Genomic DNA, 25,578 nt, shown 5'->3' on the forward strand with positions numbered 1-25,578 from the left:
TGAATGTTTACAGTTTTATGTTTTTTAACATCTAATAGTAGATAACAAGAGAATGTCACTTTGAAGAGGCTAACAGTAAAAATGAATGTATATATATTTACATGCATGCAAATAATTCTTAATGACCCTATTTCGTACTCCCATACTTTATCAGAATTATACCCCATGTATCAGTAAGTAATGTGACAAGGGAACTTCTTTATGCCTGATACAAATCAATGATTGCTGCCTAAATTTAAAAGATGAGTGATGATAAGATGCTGTGACTCAGTAAATCTGAGCTTCTAATATTATGCAGAAGAACATAAAACCTGTTTGTGCTTTATAATGTGGTAATAATGTATCCCTTCCTAATCACTGGCATACCTATTTTTTCTAGCTTGCCTATAGCATGTATAATAAAATGTTTGCAGAATGTGAAGAAATTCTAATTCTCATATACCTGCATTATGAAACCCTACAGCTATAACAAAAACAAACAAAAAAGTTTAAATCCTTAAACGATGAGGATAAAATACAATTTACAGAGTACATTTTCTTATTATTGCCTTTGAAGATAGCATCAGTTGTCTACACAGACCTATAAAATGTTTTTAGGGTTGAAAGATACACCTTAATGCACTATCTTTCCTTTTTTAATAAAACATAAAACAACAACACTCTCTGAATGATAAATAAACAAAAGCAAACAATAACTTACTGCTTGCCTAAATTGACCTCAGGTTTAAGAATCAAGGACTGCTTTTTGTTGGCTCTGGCATTAGCTAAACTAAATCCTAAAACATTATTCTTAGATGGTGTGAGTTAGTCTAATTGTATTCATGTGAAGTACTGCTGGCTTGCACTCACTGCAGATCAGGCCCCTTACAGGACTAACCACCTGCTTGTGTTTCAGAATTAACTGGGGATGTCTGATTGTTTTGTAGCTGTTCGCAGAGGATTGGCTACTGATTAGTTCTTTTTGACCTCGTCTCCTAGTGCAGATACACAAGTGGGAAAAAAATAGGGAACAGGGAAGGTGGGCCAGGATGATAAGGAAGCTGTGATGCAAGAAGTACAAGAAATTAGTCATTTAGTATATATTCAATATGAAGTTTGTGATCTATGGGCAATGTACGCGTTTCTTTTAGCTTTCCAGAAAGACAGTCCCCTCAACATCAGCTGGAAAAAGAGAAGGTTCAGATTATTGTAATGTATCTGTGAGTGAGAGGGAGAGGGGTATTTTACCCTAAATTGGAATCACTTCACAAAGAACATTTTTAGAGGTTTCTTAAACATATATCATGCCTTTCTAGTTCAAAGTAACAAATTCAAACAAACTTAAAAAATATACAAACTAGTAAGTTCAGGATGCTAATTTAGATATGGTTGTTTACATTCTCACTCCATTTTGCAAAGTGTGAAATGTTGAAAGCAATTGTAGATACCACAAGCATTTTGGTCCTGGCTTTAAGTAAAAGAAAGTGCAAAAAGGGAATTATTTCCTAACTTAAGGAAAGATTTTGCAATACCCACATTTTCTTTTGAACAGAAATTTCACACACTTAAAAAAATGTTCATTAGTGGTATAGAATATATATATTTTTTCAATAGAAGTGAATAAAGGATCTCATAAGTATGCTTACAGCTAATGTTTACAAAATCTGCTAATGATCTCACTAATGGAAGTTAGATTATGGAATATACTTTGCATCTGGTTTATGCCTGAAGCATCTATTTTAAAAGGAGTCCTTGATAAACATTAATTTTTACTTTTGCTTCTGTACTTCTTCAGTTAGAAGAACACATATTATGCTGGGGAATTAATCTTTCAGTGGATGCATTTACATTATTATTTTTATTATTATTTTTAAATTCTTTGAATCCTCTTTCAAAATGCACATTTCAAAAAAAATAGTTTTCATGATTTCAAGCTTAAGCATGTAAAATCCTTAATAGAAACCAAGATACTAGTTTTTCTTGGTGTATGATCCTAATCATTTTCAGTGTGTTTGTATGATGAGGTACTCTTCTACCTTTAAATACCACCTGTGACATTGAACAATTCATCTTTAAATCAATGGTATAGATAAATAATCCTTTTTTTTTATTATTTTTTTTAGCACAGTAGTTTAGCTGAACAACATGACTGGTGAAATATTCATATCTGATATTTGTATGAACACATTAATAGAAGAGAGATAATAGAAAGTATTTTACAGCAGGTTTGCTTAGAGGCTGCAGGGCCTAGTGTTGGCACTGTTCAAGACAATGAAAAATTTCCAATTAATTACAGTGAAGAGAACACCAGGTACAGAATGACTAACCTCTGTTAGATTTTATTACTTCCCTCTTGGGATGTTTAAGACACACAGTAATTTTCCATTTTTCCCTGCCCTCCAGGGTAAGTATTTGCAGTGTTCACCCTTGATGAATAATGCAGGCAATCAAGGACCTGCAAACTTTCCTCACTGGTTCTGCTGTGAAAGAATTACATATTTGGGTTACAAAGCTATCATTTTGAGGACATCAGCAGTGCCAAAATGGAGAAAGTAAGTTTTAAAGCATAGAGAAAGATGCCTTGTTTTCTGACTGCTCCCATCTCAATATTATCCTTCTGTTTAATGTGAACAGTAACAAATTGTGTGGATCTTACTCTAATTTCATGTAATTTAAAACTAAATTACTAAAAACTCTGGAGCTCATTTTAAGAAAACTTTGACATTTCATGTTCTAGACACTTAACCTCATTAGAAAGAACTGAGATGACTAGATATTGATATCTAATATTAATGACATTAATTACAAAAACAGATATAAAATATTAATTAAAACATCAAAGCTACAGTATTAAAGATACTCTTGGGTGGGAGGGGAGATGTTCTGAAATCTAATGAAAAGATAGAAGCAGCAGATTTTCAAACTTCCCTTCATTATCTCAAGAATTCTGATCATTTGAATTTTTACACTTTCTATTTTACTGCCAAAAAAAATGCCGTCTGTGATACAGGTAAATCCGTGAAGCAACTAGAGCCCTGAATTAACTTTGAACCAATGACCAGCTATCCATCAGTCAGAAAAGTTTTGGTTTTTTTGAAAGTTAGGCAAAATTAAATAAGTAATCTAGAGGTTTCAGTGGGTTTTATTTTTAATTTGGAATCCTTTCCTTTTGCATATCTATGAAAGTAAATAAATACTAGCCATGAGATATTTTTTCAGTTATATATTCTTTATATTAATTTTACTAATTATAAAGTACATATGGTGGTTTTTTTTTGCTTGTTTGTTTGTTAGTTTTTAGAACACCATCTTATCACCCTTTTTTACTAGAATTTTAGAATCATACCATATTCAAAAACAAATATTTATTCTAGTCATCCGTGCTTTATTACTCTAAATATTGCGACAAACCTTGGAGAATTAGGTGTTCTTTGAAAAGGAAGTACAAATATTAAAGCTACAAATATAGAATGATAGAATGAGGTAACTGTAAACCTGCAGAAAACAAAGGTAATGGAATTAGAAGAAATTCAGCTGGGATGCAAAAATCATTTACATTAGTAAGTGAGGAGGAAAAGGAAGGAAATCACTTCTGGGTAGATTTTTGAGACATTTTGTATATATAATGGAATGTTAACTTCCTGATAAAATTCAGGCTTACAGTGTTATATATTGCTAGCAGGGTCTTGGGAAGCATATATATATATATCATATACATATATATTAATCTTCACCTATTTGATTTAGTTTTCTGTCTTCTTACGATTCTGCTCACAAGGCAGTTCTTCTAAAAATTTGTTCATCTAAAATTTCAGCCAACCTTGGAGACAATTTGCTTATCTCCATCCCTCTTGAAAGCCCACAGCCAGTTTGTGTATATCAGACAGTGGGAAGTCAAAGAAACATTAGATAAATGGCTGAACAAAGTCATGTTTAGTTGATTTAGTTGATTTTAGTTGATTTTACCAGCTGTCCAGAGATCATGGGACAATCCCTTTGAAGTTTTTTTTTTTTTTTCTGTTTAAAGAAGAATGACAAAATGCCACAAAACTTAAGTTTTTAAGCTTCATTAACTTCTGTTTACTTTCTTTTGACACCGGTCCCAAACTAACCTGTTTGTACAAGGAAACATATTTATGTTCCTAGCATACACCTTAAAAGATAAAATGAAATGTTAGATAATGTGAACTAAAAAGGATGAAGGAAATAGAGACTTAAATGAAAATCTGTAAGCTCCAACAGTAAAAATATACCAGGGAATTTACAGTATTATAGTATAACTATATGTTCTTCATCCCAACTTCATTAAATACCTACAGGTTTCCGTGTTCCATAAAGGTTCCATAAAGACTCATAAACACAAACCTACATTTTTGCTTGGTGTTAAACTTCACTTTTTTGAAATCATCACCATTCTCTGAGGGATTCCTTTGCAACAGAAAATCTACCAATAAATATTTTTACAGAATAGTGAAAATCAACACTTTTTTTTTCTTTTACTTCTTTTATGATGATTTATAAAAAATTATTTATTTCAATTTATACTATTTATAATATATATAATAATATAATATTATAATCAATTTATTTATTTCTCATGTGGAATCTGCACAGCAATTAGCTGTTCATGTTTCTGTCTGTTTTCTCACTCTCTAGTTTTCCTTTTCAGTAATCCTTTCAGCCTTAGCAGGATTTAACATATTTCTTCAAGGACCTCTGGAGTTGCAGATATGAAAGGAAGACTTAACACTACCATAATTTGTTCTGTCTGCCTTATTTCAATAAAACCAATCTAAACATATATGGGAAACTAAACTCTTAGGGTCATCAGTGATAAAAAAGATCGTTTTGAACGTACACGTGTTTTATAAAACTCAAAGATTCAAAAGTTCAGATATACTTATACATGCCTATGTACAGCAATTAGAGTCAACAGTTAGAGGTCAGACAGCATTATCATTTCAACATATGTTACAATGGAGCTGTGGTTAAATGGTAAGCCATATATTTTCTAAAGGTATTCATTTAAATATTGCTTATATATATATATTTTTTTTTTTCAAAAATCTACTGAATGTTTACAATTTTGATTGATTTCATTCTGTATATTCCCTTAGGAGATCATGTTAATTTTTCATCCATGTTGTGTTGACAAATCTTAAGCTTCTTAAAAGTGTTTAATTGGAAAACATTACAGTGGAGCCTTTTTACTCTTGGTGAGGTTGGATTGACCACACATCCCCTGATACAAGTGCAACCTTTTTGATGAAAAGAGGAGATGCAGTATGGAATTCATAATGATAGTGCCTTATAACAGATGGGAACATTGGCCAGAGAAGAGGGATGAGTACCTGAGGCAACAAAACTGCTGTTACCATATCCACAGCAGCAGCAAATCAAATAAAATGGTTTGGAAGACTAAGTATTTCAAATTGCTGGACTAATTTTTTTTATGAGAAACTGAAATTTTTACATCAAAGCATATTTTTGTATGGAAAAAAGTATGAATTGCTAATTTCAGAGGGTTTTTCGAGGTGGGGGGGTGGTTGTTAGTAGGGAGAGATGTTTGGTTTTTGCCACAGAACTAGAGTGATGCACATAGGAAAAAGTGGAGTAATATGCTCCTAAACAAACAAACATATATGTTCAAAGTGGCCTGTTATATGAGAAATTGTATTGCATAGGCAGGTAATGGTGTAACAAAATGTATTCTTTCCTCAATAAGAAACAGAGGTGTGTAGGAACTTCTGTAAAGTCAGCTCACAAGTAAATATGGCTGGAGCTATGAAGAACCAGGCAGAATGCACCAGATGGAGAAGCAGCTGGTTCATGTTTAGTAGGAGAAAGGTGTTTTGTTTTTCTACTTGTTTTAAATTCTTTATATATATATATATTTGTGTGTGTAACTAAATACTTAACAACATGCAATGAATAGTAAATGTTTCAGAAAACATACATCTTAATAAAAAACACTTTGTTTTCCTAGTAGACAAGAGGAATCAGTTTCAACGGTCTACATGCCCTTAAGTGCTTCCTGTGGATCTGTGCCCAACATTATCCTTTATTATTTCTGATACCCCCGGTGTTCAAGCAACAAGTATGTAGCAAGATGGGTGCATATAGTAGCTATTGTTGGTTCAGAGGATATAATCAGATGCAAATATGCATTCCCTCCCTAATCAGGGACACTAGAGTATACACACAGTTGCCAACTTCGAAAAAACTGATGACATCATTATGATATAGTAAAGGTCCCAACTCATATGGATCACAGCAATGTAGATACATGTAGGTTTGAACATAAGAACCTATATACTAAAAGCAACAGATTGTGGTTCATAACCGCTTTCCAATGTTATGATACATCAAGAAAATGTAACAATCTCTGATAAGCTAAGTCAATATTTGCAACAGGAAGAAAACAGAGAGAGAATGGATAATAATAAAGTGATAAAAACTGGAGATGTGATCCACTCTTTACAGAAATGCCATTGTTATGATTTAATTCTAGGAGGTTGGCAAGGAAAAATATTTCAGAATTGCTTCAATAAATGCCCTGAAGCTTGTAGCCTCACATGCCTGACATGTGTCATTAGTATGAGCTGGTACCACTACAAAACAATTAAGGAATTGTGCCAGAAAAGTAGGCATCTGGGTCTGATATTGTCAGGGAAGGAAGACAACCTGCTTAGCTGCATTGTACTTAACATTGAAAGACAAAGTTGTTCATGATCTTGCAGATTGGAGGCCATCTGGAAAAGGCCAGGGAATGAACAGATAATTAGTCAAGTTGAGAAATATTTCCTCTTTATAGAAGCCATTGCCCTTCACAATGCACTGTAGTTCCATCACTGGTGAGAACAAATATACATGTACACTGAAAAGTAAAGCTGGAAATGTTGAGCCAAGCACATTTGCTGGGGAATGGAGAGCTGAAATCCTGGCAAGTGAGCCATCAGCTTCAGCAGACATGGTCTTTAAAGCCAGGCAACATTTGTCATGAAATTATAAACAGAGCTGAATTTACAAGGTTGCTGAGCCCTGTACTGTGAAGCAAACAGTTACTTTATTTTAATAAATTATTCTTTTCTATCCGTCTATCTGCCCCTCAGTGACATGTTTCCATTTCCTAGGCAGAAGGAGTAGGAACAAACACAGAGACAACTCTAAAAACTAGGCATGTGGTTTGCTGTGAAGGGAGCGAGCCAGCAACAACAAAATGACTGTGGTTTATGGCAGTGTCCTGGAAAGCCAGCCTAGTTGCTGGTGCTGCTCCTGAGATGGGTAATGATGTGGCATGGCATCCTGCTTTGCATAGTTAGAAGTTGATGGCAGAAACCATTGATCTTCTACTACCTTTTAGCAGTCTTTTGTTTCAGCTGCTTCTTTTCCCTTCTCATGTTCCCAGATAGGAGTGACTCAATGGTAGCCAAGGCCTTGTCACTGGGGCAATAAAATTCATCTTTGCCCCTGCTGTTCAGAAATCCTTGCTCCACTTCTCAGTGAATACAGGTCTTACTTGCAGTGACTTGCAATGAGGTGTGTTAGTGCAATACCTACTTCAGTTACACTTTTAACTAAGATTTGAGACGGAAAAGCGTGTTAAGTTGTGGTACTGTAACCTATTTTATTTTGCAGCCCATAATGGTGGGCTAATAATCACCAGAGGGGCACAAGGAGACAGCTGGCAAACCAGAATGTCTTAATAGGCCACAGAGATTTTGTTGACTGTATCATGTCAGATAACACAAGCTGAACACCCCCAAAAAGAAAAAAAACTCTAAACAAATTACATGTTTGGAAAACTTAAGGAGCTTGATGTAAGCACCTTCTTTCTTTCTTTCTTTCTTTCTTTCTTTCTTTCTTTCTTTCTTTCTTTCTTTCTTTCTTTCTTTCTTTCTTTCTTTCTTTCTTTCTTTCTTTCTTTCTTTCTTTCTTTCTTTTCCATATACTAAAATATTTGCAAAACTAAATTTTGGCATTCTAAAATTTACATGTATTTTTGTTAGAGTAGTCTTTCTGTTAATTATTTTTTTAATCTAAAAACACACTTAAATATCAAAGTTAAAATAAATCCTTTGCTATTCCCACAGCAATTTTTTTTAATTTTCAATTTAAAATGTTAATATTCCACATTTATTCTGGGCCAGTATTATTTTTCTAATTTCAAAATAGCTAATAAACTACAGAATCAATTTCTTCCCCCACTATAGGACACTGTTGCAAACACTGAAGGAACAGTGAGAATGAGATAAGCTTTTGGCATTTTAAAATGTCTTGTAGCTTGAATTAGAATGCTCTCACAACTGGCACAGAAGTCATAGATGTCATTGATTTTCGTTTGTCTTTCAACATGGACAAACTTGATTGGAAGTTTCTTATTTATTTATTTTATTTTTGTTTCAAGGGAAGTTAAAAAAAGTTGTCAGTAATTGAGAATAATGTCATGTCTAGCACATAAAACTTTTAAGGAATCATCTATTTTTTTAAATGGGAAGTTTTGGTCAAATCTAAAGAAAACGTGCCCTGGGATCTGCCCTATTTCACACAAAGTGCTGTAATGAAACTCTTGCTCTTCTTATGTATTGTAAGCAGGAAACCCAACAGATAATTTCATACACAGAGAAATACCCGTAACTTTTGACATTTTCTGTACTGTTCTTCAATGTTTATGTTTTTTTCCTTGGGAAAAAAATTATCTTAGAAACCGCAGAAAATCACAAGCCTCAAAAAACACAGAAAAGGACATGGCTATGAAAAACTGAAGGCACAGTGATATATTAAAAAGGCAACAAAAATTAAGTGAAGTAAAGAGACTATTTAATTGCTAATTAAAAAGATCCACATTTAAAGGCCAAGAAATGGAATCCCTAATGATGAGGAACTTTGTATGTATGAACAAATGCAAAGAAACTAATAGTATGTCTAGTTACATTTCATCTAATTAGGAATCACGGTGACTTTAAGGTATGCGTTTAGAAAGAGATACAGCTAAAAAAACTTGAAGCATGCACTCTGACCAATGCATTAGATTCAGAATGAATAAAAGGTTTTCTGAAGCCTTTGTGTAAATTAGCTCTCAAATGCAGAACAGATCTGAACACTGTTTTTCCTTTGTGCAAGAACAATTCATAAAAAGAAAGCTGCTGAAATGAATGTTAACACACAACAAACAACACACAGTGTAACGTTTTAATAAAGGAGGAGCTATGTTTTAATTAGATTATTTTCTGTTTACTTACAAAAAAATAAGGATGTCATTCACTGATCTATGCAGAAAGATACAAGACTAAGTAGGAGCATTGATGTTTTTATTCACTTAGTTTTACAGCGATAGTATTTTTTTACATCATTAATTAAGTCAATACCTGTGGTGCAGCACTAACAGAGAAAGTGGGAGGAAATATTTTTGTGGTCAATGTCTATTTCACACTCACTATACATTCTCTGTAAATAGGGAAGAATCTGGCCATCTGAGTTTAGATGCCTGGGCAGAGCCAGGGTAAAATGCATGCAGCTTGGCAGATAATCAAGATTAATGACTACCAATTTACAGGTGTAGTTTTTTTTTTTTTTTTTTCCCTTGGTGTGTGTGTTTTATTTGCTTGTTTGCTTGGTTGGTTGGTACTTTTTCTCACTGTTTCTCTTTTAATTGATTTACAAATTATTTTATCTGGGATAACCAAACATTCTCAAAGAATTAAAATTAAAATTCAATGTGCTTAGAAAGTCTTCCATCTTAGTTTAGGGACAGAGATGACCCTTAAGAAAACATTTCTCTTACTCATTTATTCTTTCATCATCTTTCTAGTACTCCTAGTTTGTCAGTGATAATACTACCTCTGATATGTGTTGCATAAATGCATAGCATCCTTTCCTCAGAAGTGGAAAGTTATGTCAGTTATGAAGTATGCTACAGAAAGGTCAGATCAAAATTAATGTTCTTGTATTTTACCATTAAAACTGCTTCTTTCCACCAAAAATGGGTGACGTCCTGTAGGAGAGCTGTGAATAGGCCTGATCTTTCCAAAGACCCATCCTTTCCACAACCTCTCTGGAGAGCAGTGACTGTTTTGATGAAGGACGGATGTGATTTTAGGAGCAGCTCTGGAGTCACAGGGGCCTGGTTAAGTTCCCAGTGCTGACACAAGTGGCAAGTCTTGTAGTACATAATTCTTTCACACCTAAGTCTCCTCTCCAAGGAAGGTGCATAAAGCACATCTCACTTCAAACCAATGCTTGGAATTTACCTTTAGGATTAGTGAGAATAATGGGGTGATCCAGAAATGCTGCCAGAGAGGATGTGTACATGTGTGGGAGATACGTGTACATATGTGTACACATGTATGTGTGTGTGTCTGGATGTGTGTATATAGATGCCACAAGGAACTTTCACATCCTTAAGAATGAGGAAAGTATACAGTAAGGGACCAAATTATTCTTTAATTCATAAATGACTTTGGATTCACTTTGTGTGTCTTCACTGCCATGCAACACTGGGTAGATGGTCCTTGTTTTTCTAAAAGATTCAAAGTTTTTTTTTTTTTTAATTATTATTATGAAAAATAATTTATCAAATGTGATAGACATAAGCAAGGAAGCTTGTACTTGAGCAGCCAATAAAAAATAATTTATATTGCTAAGGAATATAGTATTTTGATAGTGGAAAAAATGGAAGAATATTTAGGGCCTTCTTAATGAAAAATTAATTGACTGATAACGTTTTTTTGCATAGCTACAGGGAAAGAGTACAAAATGTACCATTTCTCTATTTATCAAACTGCATTTTGATCTGCATATAATAAAAGTTGACTACAGTCATGAATAGGAAATTATATCAAAAAAAAAGTTCATTTAAACATAAAAAACAATAGATTTCTGGTAACTTTTTAGTGAATGCAAAATTCTTTCCTTTAAATATATATTTTTTTAGTTAATAATCAAGTTGTTTAAGAGCGTAGATATACACCTGTCAATGGCAATACCCTTCAAGGATATGCCATGAAGAAGAAACACGGTATTGATTTTAATAATTTAAAACAACAGTATTATGTGTTATATTGGTTGTAACATATAGCTATGGTGTACAACACTATGTTAATAGAGCAATCGGAAAAGCAAAGTTCCTGCTACAAACAGCCCTTACTGAGCTCCATCACCAGTGTGCTGTCTGATAACACATCAGCAAGAGCAGTGTATCTGAATAAAAAGCATAATATAGCCACCGTCTTCATATGAAGTAAAATACCAGTTTAGACGTTTATGAAATTTTAGGAAATATTAAATATGCATAAATGACTGCATCTGGACTTCTGAACCAGTGAAAGTCCTTTATGACCTTCAGCTGAATGAATTCTCAACAGAATGTATTTCTTTACAACATTTAACTCTGAGGAAAAAAAAATGTTTATAGAGATTCCCTATGTGCTTACAAAATCAAAGTGTATAAATGCTTTAGAAGCCGGGAATGAATGTTTCTTTTGGATTATTATTATTTATATATATATATATATTTACAATTTTAACATCCGACTTGAAATCATACACATATGTGTTTTGTAAGGGCAGTTGCCCATGTGGGAACAGTTAATTACAGATAGGGGTGGATATGAAAATAACAAAGGCATTTTTAGTCATGCCACAGCACTGGTTAGACCCTCATGGGATTCTGAAGCATTATCCCCATGTGTTGCTAAGGCTTTCTTGAGCAGGCAGTAACTCACTGGACACAGGTTCCCTATCTGCAGCTCTTCATTTCTCGCATGATTTCCAGAGCTACCAAAGATACCTGGGCTAAACAATACTTATGAGTATGTTCTTACAGAGTTTTTAGGTGTGCTCGATTTATAATTCATTCTCCAAGTCTTCTGTTAGCTGAAAGAAGACATCCAGATTTTCTTAGAGACTTTAACCACAGTTATCCTTTACTTTAAATAGCACAGAAAATAGTTGTAGCCAAAACAATAAACATGTCATTCTGCATGGTTTGGTCTGTCAGGAAATTGGTCAGCATTTAGGAAATGAGTCAAAGTCCTCCAGTAGTCTTTTGTGCTTGGAACACCATTTCTTCCCTAAATCACAGAACTAGAGATGTTCAGCTCTGCACTGATTACCCCTTTGTTTTTCTGTCCGAACTTCCACAGCATAAAGAACACTTTATTTTATAATTCCTACATATACCATTATTTTATGTTCCTCCAGTCACCTTATTCAGGTAATTAAGTTCTTTTCTCACATGCTGGCTACCAGCCCACAAGGCAGAAGAAGATTGATTTATCTACAGTACTGCACAGTTAAAAGTATTCAAATGTCATTGAGCCGAGATAATTCACTCTTCCAACCTAGACCTGGTTGTGTGCCATACATTAGTCCATTGACTGCTTTCTCTTAAACTCCTGAGAGTATATCTGAAAAGAAGTTAATTCCTTGAAGTCAGTTTTAAGCAACCAAGATCACACAGTTACACTAAGCCAGACTTAATATTTCATACAGATTCTGTAAAAAATCCCCTATGGTCTCCTACGGCTGACATTTTTTTGAATAATTTATGCCTCGGCTTCTAAAGGTATAGCCACATTCAGTGGGGAGAGGTCTGCCCGCATGAGATTTTAAGCATATTTTGTCTAATTCAGGCACCTTTAAACATTTCTCAAAGGCTCTAGGTTTACCTGTGAGCCCATCATTTCTACAGGATTTGGTAGTCCAGTGATAAGTAATGAATTGTTATAGTATATTCAGCGGTGAGAAGTGCAGTCTTAGGCTTATTCTTTTCATCATGCTTACACTAGCTGTGTTGTAAAGAATGAATTTACATTTCCGGCTCTTTCTGTGGTTGTGTTTTTTTGTGAAGTCCACTTGGCTTTTAAGTCCCAGTCTGTATATTTTCTCTCTCCCACACCTCTTTTACTTTTCCCCATTTCCTCAGTACTAATTTTACCTCTCTCTTGCCAGTACAGGTCGGGCAGATAGCTTACTATGACATGAGGGTTAGTAAATATGAAGGACCTCTCTCAAAATAACATGCTGGTTCTGAGAAGTATAGCCTGGAGGCTGTGGTCTTGTAAGGAGCTGGATGACCATACGAGCCTTCCGTTCTCATCAGCCTCTCTGAAGAACAGTGTGACAACTGTAAAAAGAGTAAGCTGTGAGACACAGTCTTGGTGGCTTAAAAAGACAAATAATTGGGACATCAGACACATATTCCCATTATAGAAATCATCCCAAAACGTGGAATTGTGGGAATCTTCATTCAGAAATGATTCAAAGTGATGAGTAGGACATACTGAGTGAATCGATCCCCTTTTGTAGCACCTCAATATTATGAAACACCTGCTCAGGTACATCCACACCCCAGCATTACCTAGTTAGAAATTTTTGGAAGCAGAAGCAATAGGTAGTGTTGGAATGTATTTTGGGTATCATGAATATGAAAACATATATCCAGTGTTGTAATCTTTGGAAGAAAACCTGGCTTCATTAAAATTAATAGCAGCATTTCTGTTGGCACTGATGATGACAGAATTCACTTTTTCTTGTCTTTCTCTCTTCAGCAGAAGAAGACATGGTGTTTAGATGTATTTGTGGTTTTGTTGCATAATAATCTGTCTGCATAGAAAAAAAATCTATATTAAATTTTAAAAACACTGATTATAAGGACATCAAAAGTACATGACAGTATCTATTTATATGGACCGTTTTTTTTTTTTTTTTTTTTTTTTTTTCCTCCTCCAGTGACTTTGGGCAGATTTCAGAAAGCGGAAAGGATAAATAAAAAGAATGCGTGTCTTGAGCTACACCTGACTTTTATTTTGTAATATCTAAAAGTGATGCACCAAATTTTTGCTGAGTCAAAACCAGTCTTTTTCCATACTGAGGCAAAATTAAAGTAGATAATGTTGAGTAATTCCAATTATTTGTATGAAGAAAATTAAAAATTATGAATAATAGAAGAAATATTTTATTATTTTCAACTTTTTTTGTGTCAACTGAGAAAAAATGTTTTATTTATTGAAGGAATTATAGCAGAGAAGAATGACTGAATTGGGAACACCTACTACCTTGGGCTACTACATCAAAGGAGAATACCTGTGTTTACCTTTAGTTTTACAGATGTAATTGTTTTTGAAAATCCAACATTTTGCCATTTTCCCCTTACCCACTTTCTTGTTTTTTAATACTGGTCAGGCTGCTTTATCTCATCTTCAGTAGATCCTGGAGAGAATCCAGGGCCACCCACAAGTTATTCTGAAGCCAAGAGAGGAAAAACCCTCCCAAAATAACAACATTTTCTAAAACTGAAAAGTATCACTTCATTATTTAGGAATCAAGAACTCTAAATGGGGAATTCTGAAATGATAAAGCAAAGACAGAAAGGAGTCTGTTGCCACAAATTCATTTGATTTCTAAAAGGGAAATAGAAACAGATAATATTCAGAAAAGTTGTCAGTCTCCCAGCCATAGCAGAAATTTTCTTCCCAGATTTAATAGTAGGGACAAGCATAACCAATTCTACATGAATTTAAAAGAAAAGGAGTAAAAAAAATTGTATTTTAACCCCTTCAGGTGAGGCACCATAACAATAGGAACTCTTGAAACTTGTGATTGAAGAAGGACCATATAAATAGAATTCAACAGCTTGTCAATACCCTCCATAAATTACCATATAGCAATTTTCATCCTCTCCCATTAAATCAAAACAAAACAAAACAAAGAAGAAAACAAAGGAGTGAATCCAAATAAAATACAGGCAAGTGAAAGGGGACAGAAGTACTGAAGAGAGAATAAATAGAAAGAAAGGTAGAAATGAAAAAATTGCATATTATTTTCTGACATATTAAGTAACAGTACTGGCACATTGTCAAGTAGTGAGATTGCATGGAATATAAACATGAATAAGCTAAAAATATACAGGTTTTGTTCTTGGTAATTCTTATTGCTTTTAATTTAATAGCGCAACTTAAAAGTCTAGAAACTCCATGTCTGCATGTAAATAGCTGTATCCTGCAAAAATGTGCTTACTATGAGGTATGCTTATGTTGGGCTGGCTCTGTGTCTTGATTTGCAGAGAAGTTTGGTTGACCCATAAATCAGCTAATATAAACCAAAAGGATGTGACAGATAGCATAATTTATACAGAATACCTTTCTTTAGAGAGATGTAGGGGTGGAGTTGATATGCAGTGCACTCTGCCTAGGTGCTGTGCAAAACTTGTCTTGATCTGACAAAAGTTTGAGTATACTAACTACATAATCACCTTCAGGTAAGGTAATCATCCACCAGATCTTCTCTAAAGGCTTGGCATTTAGTTTGAAAGTATGAGGAAAATGTATTACAAGAAAAGACAATCTGACCCTGCAGCCCTAGCAACATGTAACTCCATTGCCAAAGCATGGATTGCCTGCTACTGTGGGCAAGACAGTTTGTAGGAGCTTTGAGATACTGATCCTTAAAGCCTTTACCTTCACCTCTCACTTTTTTGTTGCTTGAGACTTCTAGTTTATCAGGTGCACTGTGTACAAAACCAGCAGCTTTCATGGATGAAGGTCCCACGGGCTTGAACAAAATACTTGGGTCTATTTACATTCATTCTGTGATTTGAGAAAAAACCTCACTTGCTTTGCGTGCACTGTCAAGTTACGCACTTGCCCTTGGCAGGGAAGGATTTTCACAAACATCTGAGAACGTAGGCCCCTATCTGGAAGCAAGGTGAATGGGGTCAATCTCTCACTCAGGGAACAGCTTAAGTCTGAGTCATAGTCAAGAGGTGATTCCAGCCCCCCCCGAGCTGACTGTTGAGACCTATTGCTACATGAGACAGACTGGTCACAGCATGCAGGACATAAAACCACTGAGAACCAGCTTTCCTATTTATAGAGGGCCAGGTCATCTGCTGATATAAATCAATATTGCTCAATTAACTTCAGTGGAGCTCTGCTAATTTATGAGTAGGGAGTTCAGTTTTAAATCCTGAAGAGTAAATGGGATTGAAAGAGGTCCAACATGTAGGTTGTTAGGCCTCAGACTAAATTTCCAAGAGCAAATAAAACAGTCAAAGTCATCTTTTGACAGCAGGACAAGAAAAAGAGAATCCTCTTGTTCAGACACATTCAGAGGATAGCTGATATAGAGAAAATGTTTCAGCTGAGTTGAGTTCAAATCTTTGTGTTTATTTCCAATCTTTTAACTCAAAGGTGAGCCAGGTGAACAGAAAGGTATGCAATACTAGTTGAAAGTTATGATGTTAGATTCATTTTAATCCATATAGTATGTCTGTTAGATGAGTAATGCTTTGGATACTTTAAGAAAACTTGATTAATTAAGCTGTCTAACGGCATTCAACTGTTTCTTATAAGTCTAATTTTGCTTCAAAGCTAACAGGAGATGAGCAGAGAACTGAGACAGTCTCTCTTCTGGGCTATGTTACAAACCAGTTACAAGCACAACATGCAACTCAAAATGACACAGCGGTTTTGCAATTATGCAAGCAAGTATTTCAGTTAATTGTATAAGGATACCTAAATTACTGAAGTAGAGTGGCATTCACCTGTTATATTCCAGGAACCAAGTAATAAAAAATATGTCAAATTGTGTAATTTTAGTGTATAACTGGACAAAGAGTTGAAAGAGACATAGTAATCCTTAATTAATATCAAACTGGGCTGAGTTATCTTTTCTGGCCATTACAAATTAAACTCTTGCAAACACTTATCAGTCATTATTTTTCTCTCTCTGCACACTTCAAAGCTGGTAGCCTACAGAGGTGCTTTAAATGTAATTATTATTACTTGGCGGAACTCAAACATTTTTTTAAACCAAAAGTGGTGCTTCATCTTGCCTCCTGCTTGTTTCACGTTTCTGTTTATGCATTCAGACGATCATTTCTCAACTAACAGCATTCCTTCCTCTTTACAATTTGTCTCCACCCATAACAGCAATAGTCCCTGCACAGACAACATACAGCTATAAGAAAATGATGATAAAGCCCTGAACACTGTGCATTTGTTTGGCAAATATCTTTTTTCTTAAGTACAATGATACTACTTTTTTTTTTTTTGCCTGTAATTTTGCTATAGGACCAAATATAACAGTTTCTCATTGAGAAATCTTGGTGGTCCAAAGCCCGTGAATCTGTAGGCAAATTTGGCTGTTGCTATAACATAAAATCAGTATATATATATATAGAGAGAGAGAGTGAGAGAGAGAAAGAGATAAATACTATCATTACACTGAACCGTATATTTTGGAAATGTTTGGAATGGCAAGTGCTAACAATACTAGAAAATATTATGAAAGTAAAATCTTGTGACTGTCGTGAAACTTCCTGTGGTAGAAAATGTCTTTTTTTTTTTTTTTTTTTTCAATATTCTCTTGCAGATCATCACACTAGAAGTGGTCCTGTATCCTGACCAGGAGGAAATAATTGTTAACTGCACAGAACAAAACAACTGTTCCATTGCAACAGTTCTAATTAGCAGTGATCAGGTAATTAATTAGATGCAGAAGCAAATAAGCTGTGGAGAATTCAAATGAGCTGTTTGCTCAATTGTATTCAGAATCATCAACAGCTGAATAAAAATGTGGTATCCTGAGACAGGTGCATGGGCATGGAGTCTTCAGTAAATATAAAGATATATATATATATATATGAGGGATACTTAGTCATTCAAAGCCCCTGTGTCCCCTCTTGAGCCAGAAGGTCTGCACTCACCAGCATATGTGGACAGTGCTGGCTCACTAGCTATGAGTTTATGGATGGACAGATGAAAGGAGAAGAAATGAGGGGTATAGTGATTAAGAGTATCTTCTCTTCATCCATTGCTGCTGTGGCTCCTATAAATTCCTGGCACTGTATAACTTAAGAGCATCTAGCAACATTAACAGGACTTCTATCATAGAGGCAAACCTCAGGATTCAATAAGGCTTGAGTGGTGCTGAGGGGCACTGTTTGTACCTAGCAAGGTGCTTTATTGCTAAGTGGAAGGAACAGATCAAAACAATGTGACAGATCATTTTACTATGGGGTATCATTGTCATATGTAGGACAGTTGTTCTTTAGTAAAAATAAGGTGCTTGTATCAGTGGGATCATTCAAAGAATAAGTTCTGTTGAATAAGGTGTTGCTATCTGGCTCCATTCTAACTAATGTAACCCACGAAGAAATGGCTGTCATGAAACAAGCAGATGTGTCAAGAAAATTGAAGCTAGGTTCTGGTCAGACCTATGCAACTTGATTAGCATTGGCAGAGTTGCATGGGAATAAGTGAGTGAAAATAAACTTTGGGTCTCTTTGCTGCAAAGTTCAGGTACTTGGGCAGAATTCTGGATAAGTTTAGCTCTGGCTTAAATAGTATACATTTTCAGTATGTAAAGTGGAAAAGAACTTAGCCATTTGTAGGGAAATGGCTGCACGTGGATGCCAGTCTATTACTACTGAGCTCTAAACACTGCTGTGTTTTGCTGATGTTTTGATTCATGTACGCTGCTGTAATGTGCAACAGCTATCTCCTCCAAATTGTTGCTATAATTAATGAGAAGACTGCTATGGTTTTAGGTTTGAATGAGGAAGCTGTTATTTCAGTGACAGTACCAACAGATTTGGAAACAGTAGTATTATCTGATGCAGTGTATGAAGAACAAGCCCAGCTGGAGAAGCTTTGAAGCAGTCTGAGTAGGAGAGTGAAGTTCTGTTATATAATTAGGGTGGAAAATAAAGACAGTCTGAGTCAAAGATGCTATCACACTTAATCATTTCTGTTGTATTTTTATCATATATCACTGAAATCTAGAGGAAAAGCAAAGAAAATCACTGCCTGAGGGACAGATTCTGCTGCCATTCATAGAATCATAAAATATCCCAAGTTGGAATGGACCCATAAAGATCATTGAGTCCAACTCCTGGCACCACGCAGGTCTACCCAAAAATTCAGACCGTATGACTAAAAGCATAGTCCAAACACTTCTTAAACTCCAACAGGCTTGGTGCTGTGACTTCATCCCTGGGAAACCTGTTCCAGTGTGCGACCACCCTCTCAGTGAAAAACCTCTTGCTGGTGTCCAACCTGAACCTCCCCTGGCACAGCATGACTCCATTCCCTTGGGTCCTATCACTGATCACCATTCTTCAAACAAAGCCTCTATAGACCTCTGTAGGCATTTCCAGTGGAAAGAGATGACAGGACAAGGAATTTCATGATGCTGGGCAACAGAAGAGTTAACACCAGAGACCTCTGACAGTCTACTGATTCAGCCACATCACTTCTGAATTATCAATAAACAACAGTGTTGAAATCACACATGATGTTTTACTCTTGCCTCTACCGCAAAGCAGTAGGGACCACCCAACTCAGCATTTCAGTTCTGTTGAATGTATGAATATTTGAAAGAAGTCATGAAACAATTTAATATGAAATGCATTTCAGAACATATGCTTCTATTATAATGACACTTGGGAACTATGTAATAGGATGAGTGGTAAATGGTATGACTGAGTGGGAAGCTGCTCTCAGCAAAATGCTCTGTTAAGAAGAGGTAAGTTTGAAATGTAGGCCTATGAAATCCAGAAAATTACCAAAATGTTTCGGGGTATGTACTGAAACAGAATGGGGTGAATAGAAACTGAAGAAGATGATAGGGAGGGGATCACAAAAACTGAAGGTGAAATAAAAAGCACAACTGTATAAAAATCACCAAACAAAAGTTTACTGTACTAAAAGCAATAAATATTACATGGTTAATCAGTGAACAATCAAAACAAAAACATAAATCAGACTTTTCTCTTGTTGCACACTTCTTGTGTACATTTTAATTGTCTCTTGATACTAAAAGCCAATACCTTTCAGTGTTAGAAACTGAAAGAAGGAAAAAAAAAAAAAGAAGAAGAAAGGAACCTGAAGATGCAGATGAAGTACTCTATGAGAAACAGTAACTAAACAAAGTACAGCTAGACAATCCAAATGTGACAGAACCATCAGTCATTTAGGTTTTTTTTCTGGACTGTAAGTGCAAAGCCAAAACAAAACAGAACAAAAAAGGAAAAGAAAAAGAAAAAGAAAGTAGTTCACTGGTTCACTGTAGGTTCATTAGAAAAGATCTATAACCCTTGAAAATCATATTGCAAGGTCAAGGAGACAAACTATGGCAGGAGATTGACCTTGTTATTTAGAGAGTCTACTAGGATTGCAGTGGGGAGGGATGAGCTATCATTGGAATTTGCATGGGCCAATAATAAGCACCCCACATTGTTTTGTACTAAAGGAGTGGATGAGATTCTCAGACAAAATTAAGATCTTATCTATATCATCAGTGGTGTGATAGTGTAGTTGTAGCTGCAATGGTCTGAAGCTATAATTTAATTTGCCACCTTGTCTCCCCCCGCTCCAGCTATATCAGTTTCACCTAAAAGATATACTACTTTTCCTGACAAACTTTGCATGCTCTAGATCAGTCATGCGCCGATTTCCTCATATTTGCAAATACGGGCTGTATTTAATCATACAAGAAAGACTAATTCCCTGCAACTCTGGGATAGTTATATGCATCTCAACTTTTGAGATGAATTATGTGCTTACTGTAACATTTTTTCACATCCTCTTTCTCAATCAGTTTGTGCTTTAATGGCCACACAGATTGTTCTTTATGTACATCTTCCTTCTCAAGGAGTTGGTGGGGAGGCTTTGTAGTTCACATCTGTTTTTACACATTCTGTTTTTTCTGTTTCTTTCATATCAAAGGAACATATGCATCAAAATAAATAAATGAAATATCTTTGCATCTTGTTCTCCCTTTCTTTTCCAAATACCTCCCTCTGCTCCCGCCCCCCCTCCCTCTTTTCATTAACATTCAGAATTGTTACTATCCAGATGATCCAACTGGATCAATGTTGGTGCTATCAGTTATATATCCATGTATGTCATGGATTAGCTCTCTAGTCTTGCTCAGATTTTGTAAATAGACCAAATGCTCTTTTCTGCAGGAAGTGGCAAGTCAGCGAAATGAAGATGCATTTACCTATGTTGAATAGGGTTTGCCTGACAGCTAGTAGACTTCTGCCCTATGAACCCATCCCTGACTATGAGTATGAGTTCAGGCATTTAGGCTATGTGACAGGGTGTGGTCATGCCACAACTGAGGTTTCCTTAGCAACATTATAGCTGAACCCAACCTGGACCTCTATTGTCTGAAATCTCTACTAACTGAAAAAACAGCTACATTTTGGCTTGCATTACAGAGGTTTCTAGTTCATTCCACAGTCTCAATATATATATATATTTTCTTTTCTAGTATATCCCATATATATATATATGTTATGTTATATATCATATATAATACATATTATATATTATGTATACATGAATTTTATATTTTTATATAAAATATTCCATTCATATTTATACTTGTGGGTGTTGATATGCGTTAAGAGACTGACTCAAAATCAATTAAAGCCATTGGTGATTGCAGTGCATTTTTAGTGCACGGGCTCTAACTTAGTCATTAGCATTGCATGTAAGCGATGTGCCTCTCCAGATCTAACTACATCAAAGAAGGGGGGCAGGTTTTCACCCAATCTTTTTCTTTCACACTTTATACAAATGAGTGGCTCTCCACATCAGCATGCTCGTATCTATGGATGTCATTCTTCAGTGCATTATACAGAAATAATGAATATTCTGTTTATGGGTACACATGGAATTCTTTATTAAATAGAACATCTCTAGGAGCCAAGTGTTGCCATGCTTGGTTGCCTGTGTGGATTTAGCTAGAAAGGACTTACTATCATAGAAAAAAATCAATACAAAGTTGGTAAAGGGAAAGGAAAAGGACTTTTTAAATTATAATTTCTGCTCTGTTACAATACGTATTCCATAATCATAGTCCCTCAGTTTTATCTTAAGCATTTTTTAATAACAACATCTTTCTTACTTCATGGAATACTTCATCTGTATTTGTGTCTGTGTATAAATATAACAGCTATAAATGTTTCTTGATGACGAAAAGTTCTTGAACTGGTAAAGCAAAGCACGAATCTTGACTGAAGAGCAGTTCTGGGTAATATGCTAATATAAGTCATTTTACTGTTGGATAATGGTGAGAAAAGTGTTTAGAAGAGAAGAAAACTTTTTTTTTTTTTTCCATATCGATATGAAAAGCTAAATGGATAGGTGTATATAAACTTTACCTTACCCCCCATCTTTACTTGACATGATAATTTAGTCAAAACAGAACTGTCGTCTGTGTAATTTCAGCATTGCAATCTGAAAAAATGGAAACGAAGAACTGAAGTGTAAGTTGAAAGAAACCATGTGAATCTTTCGCCTCTTCATAGTACTCTTTTACACTAAAAAGATTCTGCTGATTTAAACAGCTTTCCTGAGAAATTGTTTTTCAAGTAGAAAAAAGAAGAACCCGAATTAGTGCTTCTTAGTGAAAACTTTACCTATTCTTATTCACAGGGATGGTGTTAAAATATTTTTGTCATTTTCATCACAGAACAAGAAATGGTAACAATTTTATTAAGAATAAATTGTGCAGCTCTCAAAATCATGATTCCCATTTTACTCATCTCCTTTAATGAGAACAGTATAAATTGCCTTTTAATGATCAAGCTCACCTATGCACTTTAACAGCATCTTGAAAGATCACCCAAAAGCAGTGTATATTTTGGTCCATAGTTAACTTTCTAACAGTAAGATTTGGGGTCACCTATTTTTCTCCTTTAAGTAATATTGGTACAACTTATCTTTTTTATTGAAACATTACTATTGGGATTTCTATGAGCAAACTATTATTGTTCTGAGCCAGTAACAAGATTTAAAGTCATATGAATATTTAAGTAGCTAGTTTGAAAATGAAAGAGCCTTTCATTTTTTGGGTCTCCCCCCCCCAAAAAAAAAAAAAAAAACCACTTGAAGGAGGAAGCCTTCCAAATGCTGCAGATGCTACTTGCAGGATGTAGTGCAGGATGTAATGTAAGACGGCTTACATTACGGTAAGGTAACTATGACTTGTTGGCTGGTGCAGATTTGAACAGCCTCTCCTCACATCTCCAAGGCTTAAGATCTAACTTAATCTAGAGAAGCCTAAAATCTATACCAGCAGAAGCTGGACTGGGTTAAGAAGTCAGCAGCAGATATTTTATGCAAATTCATTAGTTACATTTAAATATATTTCTTCTCCTTCTGCAGAATCCCACTCACCCTCCACTGCCTGTACATGTGGCACAAGCCCATCAGAAGAAAGGGCAGAGTTAGTCCAAGGGTTGAGAGTGCTCTCTTCACTCATCTCTGTCAGTTTTGATTCAGGTCCTAGTTTTGAACAGTCAGTGGTTTGTATGAGTTTCTTAAGACTAACTGCCATGCAGATCTAAAGATTTAAATAGAAACAGGTCTGAAAAAGGAGCAGATATGTTTAGGATACTGTGTACTCAGGTTTATGTTTGTGGGGAGAATGTATAGAAACAATTTTCAATTTTGGGCAGTAATTTTTACCAGTTGACTACATAACCTATGACATGTAGAGTATTTGTAGAAGACAGAGGTTCATATAAACTCACAGTCCAAGTATTGCAAATACTGGCACCTTTTCTATTGAAAAATAAATTGTTGCAAACAATTGCTGCAAACAAGCAGGTATTGATTTTATTTGAAAACAGCAACCCACCCACCCCCCCCCCCCATTAAGACAAGTAACTGAAAGTACAAGATAGGAACTAGAAATTGTTGATTTCCCATGGAATTCGTATGAAAAGAATGAAGAAAGAAGATCTTAAAACCAAGTAAGATTTATTACAGAGATGAAGATAAAAAGACTCTCCGGAACTATTGAGGAGAGAATGCAATGTGGGATGGAGCACAGCAATGACACAGACAATCTGCAATATCCACAGTGTGTTTAGATGACTTAAAAGCTGCAAGGCAGCAGGGCCTGTGGTTGTGCCTGAGTTATCCTGGACAGACGCAAGATTTCTGAGGTATGAGATAATATGGCCTAACTGCCACAGAGGTCACACATTGAACCTGTTTCCACAGATTAACATACTACAGTACATCCCTTAAATCATGGTAACTTTCCCTCCATATAGTTATAGCTTACAGCAGATTTGAGTTAAACTGAATTCCTAGCTTAAATCTTAACTGACACCAAGTACCTGTTTTGCTGTGGAAATTTTTTGTATATCCAAATCTCATCTTTTTCCAATTGAAGCCAAAACTAAAATTCTGTTCTTCAATGAAATCATTTTCATGCACATATTCATTAGATACACCACTCAGGGATTTAAAAGAATAAATATGAAACAGGTGAATCTCATGTACTTACAGCATTAACTCTATTTCCTAGACTCAGAAAATTTGTTCCTCTTTGCTTAAGGGAAGTACTCCAATCACAGGTTCTGATTTACTCTCAAAATAATATTTAGCTATTCCCAAGGCTGGTATATTATTTCCTCAAAGCCTGAGAAACCTTTTCCATTGGGAAATTACAGCTATTCTGACTGAGCTGAAAAGTAGCCATGAGAAAAGGGATTTTGCCAGGGAAGGGCTCAACACCTTATCAACCTCTTGTAGCTGATTGGTCTTTTTTCTGGCAATATAATGACTAGCTGTTCCAAGTAGCAGTCAAGAGTTAACTCTACACAGAGCAATTCATAAAAGGTAGCCTGTAATGAAGTTTGTACTTTGTCCTCTTAAGTTAAACTAGTTGTTCTTTTAAGGGTAATTCGGGATATGGTCAGCTGATATCAGTAAGACCATAATGTCTAGTATCAGTATACTCAGTCACAGTATAAAATTTGTTAGGTTGGTGTACCAGGTTTTCAAAAGAGACAGGATCCATAAAAAATGTCCAGCCATTAAGAATCAAAACACCAAAAGAGTTTTCACAGTGGAAACGCAAATGTTGTAAGTAAGCTGTGACATACCTATTCAAAATAAATTCAGAATAAAAATCTGATTTTGGACTAGAAAAAATCATTTGTAAGTTTGTAAATATCACATTTCATTTTCCTTTATTTTGGAAATAAAAAGTAACTTTTTCTAGTGAGCTAAACAAACTTAGCTTCTAAGTCTTGCTTAGCTTCTTGCTTCTGTTTCCTTTGAAGATATGACTCATTGAAGGGAGTTTATAAAAGAACCTGTAATTTTCACTGGAGTATACCTGAAGACACTCTGGATCAATCACTTAAAAAACACATTAACACAAAAAAAAGCTAGTTTAATATTATAAACTACTAATTAATTAATAGACTTCTGTTTAGAAGAAGTTTAACAAATGAGTCTAATAAGTTCACTGTTATTCCCACCAAATCTGTTGATCTGTGAACTTCAGAGCTGAGGTGATCTAAGCAGCCCTGGCAGATAGCCAGTTGACTCACCAGGCTGAAAACCTTAAGAGGACAAAAGCTTGGGTGAAGTGAAGGGCTTGGCAAAATAGAAGCTGCACTCAAGTTTTAATGAATGTACAAGTGGAAGGTGGTAGAGAATCAGGCATTCTATCTTAACATGTATAAATATTGTCTCATCCGGTGCTCCCAGGTATTTGGGAGAGTCTTTTGAACTCATTAAACAAATACACTGTAGTTCAGACTTTAGCAAACAAGCATTTATG

The sequence above is a fragment of the Anser cygnoides genome, chromosome 4 (genome assembly GCF_040182565.1).
Source record: "Anser cygnoides isolate HZ-2024a breed goose chromosome 4, Taihu_goose_T2T_genome, whole genome shotgun sequence".
Taxonomy (NCBI): domain Eukaryota; kingdom Metazoa; phylum Chordata; class Aves; order Anseriformes; family Anatidae; genus Anser; species Anser cygnoides.